Genomic DNA, 12,711 nt, shown 5'->3' with positions numbered 1-12,711 from the left:
GGTGGTGCTGTGCCCTTTCTCCCCGCTACCACACCATCACAGGCGGGTCACCAACAACTAACCCCCCAAGCCACCTTCTCTTTGAGGACAACAGACAAATCCAAGTAGACTGAGGCGAGGGAGGGGGGTAAGCAGAGGACTCAAAGGGCTGGGCTGATTTAAATGCTCTCCAACAGAGCCCCAGAGCCCACACCCAGCCCCAGAACCCACACACCACTTATTCTCCAAGCCTCAGACACTAGAGGAAACAGGACGATGACAGTCACCGGGCCACCAATCTGGCAAGACCAGGTCTGCAGTTACAAAAAGGAAGAACCCAGAAATAAGGGCTCAGGGGGCTTTCGGAAGGATGCTGATCTGTCATTTCAGCAAAAGGGAAAGAAGGAACCAGTGCCCTCATGCAAATCCACTGCCTTCCTCATGGTTATGATAAATGGATTATTACAAAGACCTCACCAACCCCACAGAACTCCATTCTCAAACTCCCAGTCCCACCCCCCTCCATCGTCTCTCCCGATTCCTAAATCAGCACAGTGGGTTGCCCCTTCACCCTAACAAACGCACATCACAGGGCACAGGGCCCACCTAGCCTCTGCACCCCAAACTCCCAGGTCCACACCAAATCACGTGGCCTTAAGATCTCTGGGGAGCAGCACTTACTAAATCTACTCTCCGCCAGTGCTAAAAGGACCAGTACGCCACTGCGACTCAATCGGGAGGACAAAGAGCTACCATGGCCCTTGCTTTTTTGCCCTTAAGAGGACGAAAAAGGCCCAAGTGACAATGCTGGGGAGCCACATATTGAAGAACACCTCTAAACAGTCCTGTCTCCTGTTTTCCAGTGGTCACTTCAGAGCTCACACCCACAGTGAAAACATTTCCACTAGTGGAAAACAAAGTTGCTTTCAAGCTAGCATTCACCTCTTGAAAGGGGGAGAGTGGGCAGGAAGCAGTGGCTTTTATTTTCTACTTTGTATACTTTCTGAAGAGGCTGGGATTTTTGTAACAAGCCTGTACTATTGACTGCTACATTGTTTTTAAGGTCTGGTAAAGTGAGCAATATAGAATCAACACCTGGCACTGTTCCTGAGCTGAGTAGGTGCCATCACTGCACAAGGCTGTGTGACAGCTGCATCTCCACCGGGCAGATAAGGATTCGGAGGCTCAAAGGGGAAGGGAGACCTGTTCAAGGTCCAGGAAGGTGTATACGGCAGAAATGAATACTCCTGTCTGCCTGACGCCGATTCAGGGCCACAGCTGCCAAGCTGCAGAGCCCGCCTCCCAGCTGGAACCCATGAACTTTTTTTTTTTTTTTTTGTCTTTTTGCTATTTCTTGGGCTGCCCCTGCGGCATATGGAGGTTCCCAGGCTAGGGGTCGAATCAGAGCCATAGCCACCGGCCTACACCAGAGCCACAGCAACGCAGGACCCGAGCCGCGTCTGCAACCTACACCACAGCTCACGGCAACGCCGGACCGTTAACCCACTGAGCAAGGGCAGGGACCGAACCCGCAACCTCATGGTTCCTAGTCGGATTCGTTAACCACTGTGCCACGACGGGAACTCCGGAACCCATGAACTTTGACAAACCCATCTTATTCCTCTCAAGACATTTACCTAAAGCTCTCCAAGAACAGAATAGACTCGGTGAAGGGCAGCTGCAAGCAACCAAAGGCTCCTGTTGGGCATATTTACCTTGGAGAGAGATGGACAAGGCAAAGAGCCGATGCACCACCCCGTGGGGAGGCTCCCGGAGGTGAGGGCAGGGGCTGTTTGATTTGGGTCTAAATTTTCAGCACAGAGCACAGGGCTTAGCACACAATTAGAAACACCAACATCTAGTAAACAAAAGAGCCCCAAGTGCATAAGCCTGCCTACTCCAAACCCCCAGGTCCCCAGCTAGCACTGAATCCAGGAACCATTAATAGCTCCTGTTTACTGGCAGCCCTATACCAGGCACCTCAGAAACACTTGGGCGTAGGACCCACTGGATCCTCCCCCAATTCTAGGAGGAAGGTGTTACTATGACATTTTGCAGACAAAGAGAACAGACTCTAAAAGATGAGATAATCTTTTTTTTTTTTTTTTTTTTTTGTCGTTTTAGGGCCGCACCAGTGGCATGTGGAGGTTCCCAGGCTAGGGGTTGAATTGGAGTTGTAGCCATCGGCCTACACCACAGCCACAGCAATGCCAGGTCCAGGCCAGGTCTGAGACCTACACCCCAGTTCATGGCAACGCCAGATTCTTGACCCGCTGAGCGAGGCCAGGGATGGAACCAGCAACCTCATTCCTAATCAGATTCGTTTCCGCTGCGCCACAATGGGAACTCCAAAGATTAGAGAATCTTAGTCACCCAGCTTGCAAGCAACAGAACCTAGATCTGAAGGCGGCTGACCATCAAAGCCAAGGGCCAACTCTCCCTGTAAATTCACTCTGGGTCCCAGCTGATAGTAACAACCCACCAGGGCCTGCACTGTGTAATTCCCACAGCACCTCCTCTGAGGACTCACCTCCGCTGAGCACAGGTCCTTCCCAACCTGGCCTGATGAAATACCACCCAGGCATTTCCAGGAGCAGCTTTTCCGCAGTCACTTCACCCACTAGGTGTGATCTACTGGAGGCACCAGGTGGCGAAAGGAGGGGCCCAGAGGCCTCGTGGCTGAGTAGGACCAAGCCGGTCTGCAGGGCAGCGCACCAGGGGCTGGGCCTCCAGAGAAGCCCACACTGTAAGAAGCATTACCAACAAGACCGCTAAGGGTTGGAACTCTGAGCCCTAGAATCTGCGGCTACGTGAGGACTCCCAACAGAGGAGGGCTCCGAAGGCTCCCTGCCAGCTCCAGCTCCCTGCCAGCTCCAGCGCACAAAGAACGGAGGAGAACACCTGGGCCACAGACGGTCATTTCAGTGGCTAAGGAAAATCCAACTGCATTCTGGCTTCCTGTGCCTCTCCCACAACCCCCCACTGGACCCCCACTGGCCTTACCTAATGAGACGCCTGGGGCCACTTCTGCACTGAAGCCCACAGCAAACACTGTTTCTGACATGCGTGTCCACGGGGACCAAAGCCTGAGCTCCTATGACTAAAGCCGCAGCTTTTCATTTGGGAAATGTGCATGCCCAAAATGACCCCAAAATTATTCATGTAGGGAAGCCCTCAATTCAGAAACACCTGCTCTCACATGCTATTATCCATAACGTGGCACAAAGTTTTTGAGAAGGAATTTAACACAATTCGTACCAGGATGCTATTCAACAGCAAGAATCCACACTACAGAAACACACACTCACAGGCTACTACATACAAATTATATAATGCTTTTAAAGAGAGATTTGGCAGAATTTTACAAAAATTGTAATATCCAAAAATGAGAAGTAGCTCAAATGTCCACTGATAGGAAACAGGCTACATCAACAAAATCCACAGAAAACTCCCTGAGGTGGCTAAACAGATTACATAATCCATCTATGCAGGCTGTCGTGGAGAACAACGGCAGCCAAGCGGAAAGCTGAGCGCACTTCAGGAAGACCCCCCCCCCAATCCAGAGCGGTGCTGGCCCGCTGCAGTGGCAGGCCGCTGATTCGGAGCTCTGCTCTGCAGGATGGGGTTTGTAAAAGTTGTCAAGAATAAGGCCTGCAAAAGGCACCAGGTGAAATTTAGAAGACAAGAGGGCAAAACTGACTACTATGCCCAGAAACAACTAGTCATCCAAGATAAAAATAAGTACAACACGCTAAAATACAGGATGACAGTTTGTGTAACCAACAGAGATAGAATGTGTCAGATTGCTTACACTCATATAGAAGGAGATATAGTTTGTGTAGCTTTTGCTCACGAACTTCAAAGTATGGTGTGAAGGTCGGCCTGACAAATTACGCTGCAGCCTACTGTACTGGCCTGCTACTGGCCCGCAGGCTTCTTATTAGGTTTGGTGTGGACAAGATTTACGAAGGCCAGGTCGAGGGGACTGGAGATGAATACCATGTGGAAAGCACTGATGGTCAGCCTGGTGCCTGCACCTGCTATCTGGATGCAGGGCTTGCCAGCACGACTACTGGAAATAAAGTTTTGGGGGCCCTGAAGGGAGCTGTAGATGAAGCCTGTCTATCCCTCACAGTACCAAACGATGCCCTGGTTACGATTTGGAAAGCTGAGAATTCAATGCTCAAGCACACTGAAAGCACATCCTGGGGCAGAACGTTGCAGATTATATGCGTTACCTGACTGAAGAAGATGAAGATGCTTACAAGAAACAGTTCTCTCAGCACATAAAGAAGCGTGTAACTCCAGACGTGACAGAGGAAATGTACAAGAAGGCTCATGCTGCAATACCAGAGAATCCAGTGTGTGAGAAGCCTAAGAGTTTAAAAAGAAGAGGGGGAGTCATCCCAAAATATCACTTGCCCACAAGAAAGATCAGGTTGCTCAAAAGAAAGCAAGCTTCCTTCAAGCTCCGGAAGGGGCTGCTGAGAGTTAATAAACCGGGCCATAGTTTTCTATGATTTTTTTCAAAGATATTAATAAATGTACCAATCAAAAAAAAAAAAAAAAAAGGTGTGTGTGTAGATGGAGAATGTGCACAACTTTTTTTCTGTTAGTAATCACAAGAAACTTCACACAGTGGTTTCCTTTCCGAGAGACTGGAGAAGAACCCTCACGTCTTTCAACACACATTGAATTTTATTTTTCTTTCTTTTTTGCTTTTCAGGGCCACGAGTGCAGCATGTGTAAGTTCCTGGGCTAGGGGTTGAAAGGGAGCTGCAGCTGCCAGTCTACACCACAGCCGCAGCAACACCAGATCCTTAACTCACTGAGCAGGACCAGGAATCAAACCCGCGTCCTCATGGATACTAGTCAGGTTCGTTACCACCGAGCCACAAGGGGAACGTCTCTAACTACTTTTAAAAAGTCAGCTGGGAATATCTGGGCCAAGGGATTAAGAGCTATTTTTGTTTCCTTCTTCCATACAGTTGCATAATTTTTTTTTTGTCTTTTTGCTATTTCAGCTGCATAATTTTTAAAAAATCTAGTAAGTATTATTTTTAAAATATTAAGTGTGAGTAGATCTGTATATATTAGTATGGAAACATGTTTATGACATATTTGAAGCTGAAGAAAGACTAGCATGATCCCATTTCTGTTCTTTACAAACCAGCCTACAAAGGGCCGTAGTCATGTGGAGGATAGACACCCCGAACCATAAACAGTGATGACAGCCGGGAAGCTGGAGGGAAGAGCTTTCGTTTTTCTACGTACACTTGTCTTTTCTTTTTCCATTTTTTTTTAAACGAGTCAGTATACTTTTGCAATTAATTTTATATCAGAAAGAATTCCACTTTATGCTTCAGGGCAACGTTCCACTTCCCCAACCATTTCTGAACACTCAGACCATTCAGTCCCACTGACAGGTCGGCGGGGCAGCATTGAGGGCGCCCCTCCCAGACTGGCCTGTGTGTTCTGCACTGCCTGGAACAGAGCAGCTCTTTAAGCTCTCAACCGGCTGTAAACAACACCTGCCGAAAAAAGCTCTAAAGACACAAAGGAATCATGGAAAGAGCGCTGGAGATAACCTCCTTTTTCCAGTTGGTCTGCAGTGAGATCCACCCCACCGTTGCACGTTGGGTGAGTCAACTCAACCGGGAGGTCCTATCTGCTTCCTCACCCCCACCGCCCCAGCCCTCGCACCACGCCCCCATTCAAAGGGCCTGGTGCTCTGAAAAGTACGCTGACCCACCAGCTTTCTTCTCTTCCTGTACATCTCTGATTTCAACTTAGAAACACATTTTTTATACTCCACAGCTTGCTTCTTAGTTCCAAGAAGTGCTCCCTGCAAGTCTGCTAGGTCTTGCAGAGGCTTTCCCTGGCCCCCGGGACCCCGGCTGAGCTTGACTCCTGGGTGGGCGCCCACCAGGCCCTCTCTACACAGCTCCGGAGCTGATCCTATGCCTCTATCTGTGTGAGCCCCAGAGCAGAGCGCAGCAGGAAGCAACACCTTCTGCTGCAGGTCACACTCACTCCACGGGGGCAGGGTGATTCAATACGTGAAAGCAAAATGTATGTTCCTCATCAACAGATGAGTGGAGAGACAAGGGGGGGGGGGTGATGGACTATTACTCAGCCTTAAAAAGGAAAGGAATTCAGACACATGCCGCAACACAGACAGATGAACCCTGAAAAAGTTAGGCTAAGTAAAAGGAGCCACTGACCAAAGGGCAAATATGGGATAATGAAACTTCCAGGAGGAACCCAGACTGATCAAAGTGAAATGGAAAGTGGATGGCAGTTGTCAGGGCCTGAGGCGGGAGAACAGGGAGTGTGTTTAACGGGTGCAGGGTTTCAACTTGATAACGTGCTGGAGGTGGAGAGCAGGTGCACGAGACCGCGAATGCACTTAATGCCACTGGACTGGACACCAAAAATGGTCACAATGGCAAATGTTATTTCTGTGTATTCTACCACAACAAAATAAACAGTTGTTGAGAAAACCTGTGCTTAGGAGCTCCTCTGTGGCACACAGGATCTGTTGTCGTCACCGCAGCAGCTTGGGTTGCTGCTGTGGCTCAGGTTTGATCCCTGACTCAAGAACTTCCACATGCCGTGGGCGTGGTCAAAAGCAAAAGACAAAAACACCTGTATTTAAAGTTGTGAAAACTTATTTAAAAAAAAAAAAAAAAAAAAAGGAGGAAAAAGGGGAAAAAAAAGAAATTAACAGGGGCTAGGCAAGAATCATGGGAGGGAATGAGCTCTCCGGCTGAAGGGATTCCAAAGGCCTCTTTAAGGAGGTGCTTGCCCTCCCCCCACCAGGCCATGAGCTCCAGGACACAAGTGGGGCACCCACATCCGTGTCGTCAGAACGGTATGTTTTAAGACACCTGTTCAGACCCAAACCGGGAAATGAGGTCAGACCCTAAGCCTCACACATCAAAGCGCTTCACCAGGACTGAGACACCCAGAATTCAGCGGCCCATGAAGGAAGCCACCTCTTGAACAAAGCCAGAGGCAGAAGTGACAAGGGCTGAAGAAGAAAGCTGGTGCTGTGCCAGAGAGCCAAACATGCAGGCCGCACACCCTCCGACCTCGCAGGGAATGAGCAGTGTGGATCATGGTTTACTCACAAGGATGCTCCCTCAAGTTTTGTTCATGAGGAGGAAAAGTGGGTAACGACCATCTAAATGTCATGTTACAGCAATTATGCAATTAATTAAGCTTGTGTTTTCAAAAACTTAGGGCGACAGAACATTGAGAGGAACTATAAAGCGTGAATAGTGTATCTAGCAGCATTTTCCTAATTTTGTTCATTTTGTTTGGTTTTTCTTTCTTGGGCCGCCCCGCGGCATGTGGAGTTCCCAGGCCAGGGATCAGATCTGAGTCTTCGCTGAGGTCTATGCCACAGCTGTGACAACACTGGATCCTTAACCCACTTTGCTGGGCTGGGAATCAAATCTGCACCCCAGCACTCCCAAGACGCTGCCTATCCCACTGCGCCAGAGCGGGAACTCCACATTTTCCCAGTTTTGAAAAAAATATGGAGTTCCCGTTGTGGCGCAGCAGAAACAAATCTGACTAGGAACCATGAGGTTGTGGGTTTGATCCCGGGCCTCACTCAGTGGGTTAAGGATCCCGCAGTGCCGTGAGCTGTGGTGTAGGTTGCAGACACAGCTCGGATCTGGCGTTGCTGTGGCTGCGGTGTAGGCTGGCAGCTGTGGCTCCTATTAGACCCCTAGCCTGGGACCCTCCACAAGCCTCGGGTGCGGCCCTAAAAAGCACACACACACACACACACACAAAACGACGACAAAAAAAAAAAAAAATGTAAAATCAAAGGAAAGAAATACCCCAGTCCTAAGGTAGTTCTCTCTGGATGGTGAGATTACAGGTAATTTGTTTTCATTTTTGTCTTTCTTTTCAGTATTTTGCAATTTTTTCCAGTGAAAATATGCCTTTCATGAACAGGGAGAAAATGCCCTTTGGAGGGCCTTGCACTGTCTGGCAAATAGGAGATGCTCACGGAGTATCTGATGTACAGCAGTGACTTCTAAAAGCAACACATACGGCTTCCGAGCCACTGGAGAGGAGAAAGGATACAGAGCAGGGCTACTAGACCAGCGGCAGGGGCAGGAGCGGAAGGAAGTGCTGAGAGAGACCGCGAAGGACTGCCTGCAACTTCAGACAGACTTATGCTTTGCCCACAGACACCGCCTGCTGCGTGCACAGCCTTACAAACCAACCACGCTGCTGGCACCTTACAGAAGCAACCCAAGCCTCAGCTCAGGGCGACAGGGAAAAAACACAAAACAGAACAAAAATCAACAGCTAAGGAACAGGTTTGACCAGGACTTCTGGCTCGAAGAGTCACGAAGGCAAGATTTTTTCCTGGTAGATTCCCACATGCCTCCCACAGAGAGAGCTGGTGAACACACTGACAGCAAAGCCCAGGTCTGTGCTCCCAGGGGGAGGGGGCCGGTCCAAACTGCACCCCACGTGCCCAAAAGCTCATCACAAACAACTTTATTTCACCAGAAGGCTCGCCATCTCTCACCTCTCATCTCCAGCACCATAGGAGGCCATACCTTTCTTTCTTTCTAATTGAAGTATGGTTGATTCACAGTATGTGCTAGTTTCAGGTGTACAGCAAACTGATCCGGTAGTACACGTATTTTTTTTTCTTTCTCAGGTTATTACAAGATATTGAATATAGTTCCCTGTGCCATACAGTAAATCCCTGCTGTTTAAATTTTTTTTTACTGAAGGATAATTGATTTACAGTATGGTGCTAGTTCCAGGTATAAAGGAAAATAACTCTAAAGTTCTACCAATTTTTTTTTTCATATTATGCCTTTACCTCTTTGACCAAACGACAGACCCAAGGTTCCCAACTCTACACAAGCTCAAAAAAAAAAAATAAAAAAACTTAAGAAGAAAATAAGTTATGATTGGAAAAGAAGACAGTCTAGTTTGCCTCGACTAAGACATGAGATTCAGACCACAATGCACAACGGTTCTCTGCTGGAGACTTTCTTCTTCGGGGGAAAAGCTCTGCTTCAGAATCTAGCGTAGACACGGCCTGTTTAACAACTGCCCACCCAAAACAAGACAACACACATTTGACAGGCGAGAAGCCTCATTATCAAATTTAGAAATACGAGTGCTGGCCCAACTGGCCTATTGTGGTTTGAAACAAAAACCAACATAGAAGTGAACAAGCTTAAATGGTAGAATAATCAGACATACACCCAGCATACGGCCATTAGCAACATGAGTCAGTACTTTGTGCAAGGCAAAAAAAAATGAAAAGAAATTGAAAGTACAATAAAAATAATCCTTCAGGAAAAAAAGAAGAACTGAAATTTAAAAGGACTGGGGGATGGGCCAACCAAGAGACAGAACAAAAATTCCTAGGCCAGGCCCCAGGCAGCTAGACCAACTGTGCCGAAACTGGTTCTGACTTGCCATTCCTGAAATTCCTCTCTCCCAAGGTTTTCTGGCTCTTCCCCAGGCTCCCTTTTTGCCCATTTGGGCTTGAAGGAGACTGGAGAGGACCCAGAATGTTGGAGGAGATGACAGGCCCCTCCACCTGCAGGCAGCATCAGGGACCCAAAGAGAACTGAAATTCACAGGTAATTAAAAAGGTTCGTGGGAGGGGCAGCTAAGTCATCAGGGGCCCTCACCAATCAGCTAACCAACAACCCAGAGCCAGACTGGGCCAAGACCGGCCAAGAGGCGGGAAGCAGAGAAACCTGAAAGGATGACTTGACCCTGCTGAAACCCTGTCTCAGCCACACAGCCTGGAGGCCTGAAGAAGGTTCCAAAGAGGTCTAAAAACAAAAACAGAGCAAAACAAAGCCAAGATAGCTGTGGGAACGCCAGAACAAACTGAGACAAATCTCTGCAAACTGCAGAACCATCCGAGGTCCAAGCAGAGTGGTCTCCAGGACCTTTTTACAAACAAGCCACAGGTCTGGCCCAGTGGTAACCAGGTCTCAGCCCTCACCCTGGCCAAGCCTGGGGTCCATCGCCCCCATGTTAGCCTGAGCCTTTCCTATGGTCTCCAATAAACAGCAGACACCCAGGCTTGGCTGAGGAGCCTAGCTCTTTAGGCCATTCTGGTGCTTCCAATACCAGTCGAGCTGTCAAAACGTTAGCTGGGGATAGACCCTGGGGTGACTCCATCAACCAACATGCCAGGAGAAAAAGATCAGGAATGAGGAAAAAGAAACCTGAAAACTAAGTAACCAACAAAAACATACATTTTCATCACCCTCCCATGGATGGAAGAGCTTTGTTGCAAATAGCATGTGAGGCTCCCAAGGGCCTCAACAGATACCCAAGACAAAGCATAATTACTCCCATTTTACAGACTCAAGCGCTGAGGTTGAAACTTGCCTATGGTAACCTCATGAGGACCAGAATCCAGGCTCCAAGAGACACACTTGCCCAAACAAGCAGAGGCTCCCCGCATGATTGTTTGCCATTCCCAAAGGAAAGCAGTTATCCTCAAGGGGTAAGACTCGCTGTGCCTCTGCCTGTTATCCTTAGCAGCGTTCTGCTCTGCCCTCAACCGGAGGGGCGGGCACCAGGGATCCAAGGGCAGACCTACCCCCACACAGCCCGGGGCCATGTAGTTCTCCGGGGCTCCAAATGCTACTCTCTCCCATCCTAGACTCCCCACAGAGGCCCAGCACTGAATAAGCGAGAGCCCAGTGATGCCGGGAAGTCCTTCTCCCCCTGGGGTCCATGCCACAGCTGGACACCAACAGCCATGGGAGAAACCCACTACTAAGCCCCAGCTGTGTGTCAAGCCCTCTTCTAGATCCTTCACCATTTCCCAACAGGACAACGGGGCGACGTCGCGGTGTCCCTATGTGTGCCAGGGAAGGTTCTGAGAATCCCAGAGTTCTGACAGAGGCAGAATTTGCACCCCAAAGCCTGGGCCTCCCGAGTCCCGCCTTACACATAGCACTGCGCAGACATGGCTGGATGGCTGCAGCCGGATTTGGAGAAACCACGTTAAGGCTTCAGACGGATGCTTACACAAACCAAACTGGGTGTTATGATGTACAAAGCCACTTAAAGTGCACACAAAACCTTCAAGAAGGGGGGAAAAAAAATCAGGGGCAATTTCACAATCCTGTAAACCAAAGCCTTCTAAAGGTTTCTTTCTCCCGGGCAGCCATTTAGCAAATGACACACTCAGGAGAGCCTCCCAGCCCCCTTCTCCCACTTCCTTCGAGCTAACCATTCCCTGGAAAAACACCTCCTCGGCTTGCCTAAAGGTGGGCTCGGAACTCCCAAGATATCAGAAGAGAAACGAAAAACAAACGCCTTCCCACTTTATGTAGGCAAATGCACTCTTCGGAGGCCCGCGATTTCAACAGTGCTGTGTCTTACTCAGGAGGCAGAAGGGAGGAAAAAAAGAAATAGGAAGAGAGAAAAAAAAAAAATCCATCTGGCAGGCCCTGAGAAGCGACATCCTGTTTATTATTAAACATGTTCAGCAACAGAGCATTAAGTGTTTCGAAAATAATCCTCCCGGTCCCGCACTCAAACCGCGGCCGTCTGGGCGCCTGCTAACCCCCCCAGCCCCTCGCACACAGCCCAGAAGCCCCCGACCGCCAACTTCGGGGACCCCCGGGGGACCCGCAAAGGCTCGGCGGCTCCACCCCCGCCCCCCGGGGCCGCTTCGGCGAGCAGGCAAGATGGGGCCGGCGGCAGGAAACGGCCCCCGCGCCCCGACCACCCGGGTCCGGGCAGAAAGGCGGCTCCGGGGACTCGTCCCCCGAGACCCCCGGCCGCGCGGCGCCCAGGCCCGGCCTCGGGGGCGCGGGAGCAGCGGCCCGACCCCGCCGCCCGCCCGAGCCGAGGCCGCGCGGCGCCGCCACAACAATGGCGAGCGGGTCCCCGCCGCCCGCCTGGCCGCCGCCCCCGCCGCCCCCGGCCCGGCCCCGCAGGTCAACGGCGGCGGCGCGGGGCGGGCCGAGCCCGGCGCTCGCGGACAAAGGTCGGCCGGGCCCGGGCTCGCCGCTGTCAGTCAGCCGCCGCCGAGACAAAGCCGGCCCGGCCGCGCCGCCTCCATCTTAGCGCCGCGCCCGCCGCCGCCGCCGCCGCCGCCCCGGCCCGGCCCCGCGCCGCCCCGCGCCCCGGGCCCACCTGGTCTGGTTCCGCGGGCGCGACTGGGCCGGGCGATGGCGGTCGGGCGGCGGTCGGGCGCGGAGGCGGCGGGATGGCGGCGGATTGCGAGGCGGCGGCGCGGCTGCTCGCTCGCTCGCTCCCTCCCTCCCCGGCTCGCACGTCGCTCGCTCGCTGAAGCCTCGGAGCCTGTGTCTCGCCGCTCGCCTCCCTCTCGCGCTCGGCTCCCCGCCCCCCGCCTGCCGCCGCCCCCGCCTCCTCCTCGCGCCGCCGCCGCCGCCGCCGCCCGCAGCCGCACCTCCGCCCGCGCAGCGCCCCCTGCCGCGCCTCCCGGGATCCGCGGCGCCCGCCCCGCCCCCGGGCCTGAGGTGGGGGCTGGGGTCCCGGGAGGGGGAGGGGCCGGGCAGAGACGGGGGAGGGGGACAAGGGGGGGACTGGGAAAGGCGGGGTGCGGGGAGGGGCCTGGGGAAGCGGAAAGGGCGCGGAGCGGGGGGCTGCAGGGACTGGGGGACGGGGAAGGGGGCCTGGGAAGGGGGAACTCGGGAGGAGGGCCCCAGAAGCGGCCAGGGGAGAGAAGGGGGCGTCCGT

The 12,711-nt window shown here is 51.9% G+C and overlaps 1 protein-coding gene and 1 pseudogene across 50 annotated transcripts in view; one reads left to right on the top strand and one right to left on the bottom strand.

Annotated features, from left to right (window-relative positions):
* Positions 1-12,359, bottom strand: part of PRRC2B (proline rich coiled-coil 2B) — a 92,490-nt gene extending 80,131 nt beyond the window's left edge. For all 50 annotated transcript variants that reach the window (XR_014829473.1, XR_014829472.1, XR_014829539.1 and 47 more), the window contains exon 1: positions 12,145-12,359. The gene's annotated coding sequence lies outside the window, so the exon portion shown is untranslated. The remainder of the gene's footprint in view (positions 1-12,144) is intronic.
* On the top strand, positions 3,598-4,597 carry LOC100625275 (large ribosomal subunit protein uL18 pseudogene; annotated as a pseudogene).
* Positions 12,360-12,711: the final 352 nt, after the last annotated feature.

This window comes from Sus scrofa, chromosome 1 (assembly GCF_054392235.1).
Source record: "Sus scrofa isolate SSC_HxYL_T2T_F1_AM1 chromosome 1, Sscrofa_HxYL_maternal_Yorkshire_Landrace_v2.0, whole genome shotgun sequence".
In the NCBI taxonomy this organism is placed as follows: domain Eukaryota; kingdom Metazoa; phylum Chordata; class Mammalia; order Artiodactyla; family Suidae; genus Sus; species Sus scrofa.
The sequence above is the reverse complement of the archived record's forward strand: the minus strand, read 5'-3'. Positions and strand labels throughout refer to the sequence as shown.